The sequence below is a fragment of the Camelina sativa genome, chromosome 11 (genome assembly GCF_000633955.1).
Source record: "Camelina sativa cultivar DH55 chromosome 11, Cs, whole genome shotgun sequence".
Taxonomy (NCBI): Eukaryota; Viridiplantae; Streptophyta; class Magnoliopsida; order Brassicales; family Brassicaceae; genus Camelina; species Camelina sativa.
In genome coordinates, this window is record NC_025695.1 from 47397412 (window position 1) to 47401470 (window position 4059).

At 38.5% G+C, this 4059-nt stretch overlaps 1 protein-coding gene and 1 pseudogene across 1 annotated transcript in view; both read left to right on the forward strand.

Moving 5' to 3' along the window:
• LOC104726948 overlaps window positions 1–4059 on the forward strand; it is a 55900-nt gene that overhangs the window by 10943 nt on the left and 40898 nt on the right. The window lies entirely within an intron of this gene.
• LOC104726955 overlaps window positions 3454–4059 on the forward strand; it is a 3398-nt pseudogene continuing 2792 nt past the window's right edge.

Genomic DNA, 4059 nt, shown 5'->3' on the forward strand with positions numbered 1-4059 from the left:
GAAAAAAAACATATAAGTGTGAACTAATAGTAACTTAAGTAGTAGAAGTAGCTTTGAGTGGAGACAGCAATCCCGAGGAGAAGAAGGGTCCTCTTGTCGCTTCCTTCTTAAACACATCCCAACCCCCAAACTCTTCCTTGCCTTTTCATCTCATTTCTCTTCTCCTCCCTCTCCCTCTCTCTCTTGATTTTGTTCAACAACTTCTCTTAAAATTCTCACTCTCCCCCAAACTAAACAAGCAAACAAAACACAAAATGGGTCTCACTTCTCTTCAAAATGTTTTTGTATATTGTCTCCTTTCCAAATGAAGATATATAGGACTTCAACCAATTCAAGCTAAATTATTTTGTTAACTATAAACACAAAAATGACAAAATATTATGAAGATCTGTTTGTGTTTTATACGTACTTCATTAAAATTTGAAATTTGGCGGCACTCTAAGGAATATTCCAGTTGGGGATGGATGCCGGAAAAACAAGAAACCAGGTTCCTCTAAATCCTCCTCCTCCACTTCTTCCGGCAAAAAGCCATCCAACATCGTTACCACTAATACCACTGATCTAATTAGCACATTCTCATCAAAATTACCAAAACTCACCTCTAGGATTTTCACATTTTGGTGGGATGATGGGGTCTTACTCAACTCCGGAGCACAGTAACGTTGGTTTCTTGGAGAGCAAGTATGGGGGGTTTACTTTCGCAGAGCCCTAGACCTACTGATTTCCTGGACAGTAATTAAGTATGATCTTATGGGAGTGAATAATGACAACGACCTGGTCATGTTTGATCATGGAAGTAACGGAGATCATCATCATCACAATAATCATCACATCACATGGGTCTGAATCACGGGTTAGATCTTAATAACAACAATGGTGGATTTAATGGGATTTCTCCGGGAAGCAATGGAAATGGAGGTGGTCTCATGGATATCTCGGCATGCCAAAGACTTATGCTATCTAGTTATGACCATCTAACATTATAATCGTCAAGAAGATCATCAAAGGGTAACTACAATAACGGATGTGAAGCCAAATCCGAAGTTGTGTTATCGCTTGATTGGCAGCAAGATCAATGCTACTCCAATGGTGGTAACGGAGGCGTAGGAAAATCTGACGGTGGTGGCTATATCAACGGTTTAGGTTCATCGTGGAACGGTTTGATGAATGGCTATTTCTGAACCCATCCGACGGCTCACCTTGTTCGTTTAGGTCCCATGGCTTTAGTCGTAACCGTTGGATTTGATAAAGACGATTTGGTCAAGTTGACGTAGACCCACCCTAAGAATGTGGGTCCGAAGATTTTGGAACCACCGACGCTTTCTTTTTCCTCCTTCTCCGCCACATCCGTATATATACACTTATTAACTTATAGAGACATTTCAAAATGCTTACATTAAGCATTTTTCTTCGAAATAACGTTTTATTAATTTGAAATGATTTATAGTAATATATAAAATACTACAGTATTAAACTTGGAAAAAAAGAAGAAAAAAACATATCAGTGTGAACTAATAGTAACCAAGTAGGAGAAGTAGCTTTGAGTGGAGACAGCAATCCCGAGGAAAAGAAGGGTCCTCTTCTCGCTTCCTTCTTATTCACATCCCAACCCCCGAACTCTTCCTTGCCTTCTCATCTCATTTCTCTTCTCTCTCTCTTGATTTTGTTCAACAACTTCTCTTAAAATTCTCACTCTCCCCCAAACTAAACAAGCAAACAAAACACAAAAATGGGTCTCACTTCTCTTCAACTCTGCATGGATTCTGATTGGCTTCAGGTACTTTCCCTCAGACCTCCATTGTTTTTGTATATTGTTTCTTTTCCAAATGAAGAAATATATGACTTCTACCATTTCAAGCTAAATTCTTTTGTTATCTATAAATATAAAACTAACAAATACTATGTAAGATCTGTTTGTGTTCTATACGTACTTAATTAAAATTTGAAAATATTTGGCCTATTTTAAATATGTGAATTATTGTCGTTTTATTAATGAATTTGTTTTGTCACATGTAAGTACAAATGCAAAAGCAAATGTCAGGATCGATACATTTTAGATCTTACTCATCTTGAACCTTCGTTTTTGTCGTGCATTATCATACAACTTCGATTATATATACATATATATATAGAGAGAAATTTCACATTTTGATATATGGTTCTGTGCACATTGTCATGTTAGGAAGCTGAGTCATCAGGAGGAAGCATGTTAGACTCTTCGACGACTTCTCCATCAGCAGCCGACATACTCGCTGCTTGCAGCACTAGACCACAAGCCTCGGCTGTGGCTGTAGCTGCCGCGGCTCTGATGGATGGCGGAAGGAGGTTGCGTCCACCTCACGACCATCCTCAAAAGTGTCCTCGTTGCGNGGATTTTCACATTTTGGTGGGATGATGGGGTCTTACTCAACTCCGGAGCACAGTAACGTTGGTTTCTTGGAGAGCAAGTATGGGGGGTTTACTTTCGCAGAGCCCTAGACCTACTGATTTCCTGGACAGTAATTAAGTATGATCTTATGGGAGTGAATAATGACAACGACCTGGTCATGTTTGATCATGGAAGTAACGGAGATCATCATCATCACAATAATCATCACATCACATGGGTCTGAATCACGGGTTAGATCTTAATAACAACAATGGTGGATTTAATGGGATTTCTCCGGGAAGCAATGGAAATGGAGGTGGTCTCATGGATATCTCGGCATGCCAAAGACTTATGCTATCTAGTTATGACCATCTAACATTATAATCGTCAAGAAGATCATCAAAGGGTAACTACAATAACGGATGTGAAGCCAAATCCGAAGTTGTGTTATCGCTTGATTGGCAGCAAGATCAATGCTACTCCAATGGTGGTAACGGAGGCGTAGGAAAATCTGACGGTGGTGGCTATATCAACGGTTTAGGTTCATCGTGGAACGGTTTGATGAATGGCTATTTCTGAACCCATCCGACGGCTCACCTTGTTCGTTTAGGTCCCATGGCTTTAGTCGTAACCGTTGGATTTGATAAAGACGATTTGGTCAAGTTGACGTAGACCCACCCTAAGAATGTGGGTCCGAAGATTTTGGAACCACCGACGCTTTCTTTTTCCTCCTTCTCCGCCACATCCGTATATATACACTTATTAACTTATAGAGACATTTCAAAATGCTTACATTAAGCATTTTTCTTCGAAATAACGTTTTATTAATTTGAAATGATTTATAGTAATATATAAAATACTACAGTATTAAACTTGGAAAAAAAGAAGAAAAAAACATATCAGTGTGAACTAATAGTAACCAAGTAGGAGAAGTAGCTTTGAGTGGAGACAGCAATCCCGAGGAAAAGAAGGGTCCTCTTCTCGCTTCCTTCTTATTCACATCCCAACCCCCGAACTCTTCCTTGCCTTCTCATCTCATTTCTCTTCTCTCTCTCTTGATTTTGTTCAACAACTTCTCTTAAAATTCTCACTCTCCCCCAAACTAAACAAGCAAACAAAACACAAAAATGGGTCTCACTTCTCTTCAACTCTGCATGGATTCTGATTGGCTTCAGGTACTTTCCCTCAGACCTCCATTGTTTTTGTATATTGTTTCTTTTCCAAATGAAGAAATATATGACTTCTACCATTTCAAGCTAAATTCTTTTGTTATCTATAAATATAAAACTAACAAATACTATGTAAGATCTGTTTGTGTTCTATACGTACTTAATTAAAATTTGAAAATATTTGGCCTATTTTAAATATGTGAATTATTGTCGTTTTATTAATGAATTTGTTTTGTCACATGTAAGTACAAATGCAAAAGCAAATGTCAGGATCGATACATTTTAGATCTTACTCATCTTGAACCTTCGTTTTTGTCGTGCATTATCATACAACTTCGATTATATATACATATATATATAGAGAGAAATTTCACATTTTGATATATGGTTCTGTGCACATTGTCATGTTAGGAAGCTGAGTCATCAGGAGGAAGCATGTTAGACTCTTCGACGACTTCTCCATCAGCAGCCGACATACTCGCTGCTTGCAGCACTAGACCACAAGCCTCGGCCGTGGCTGTA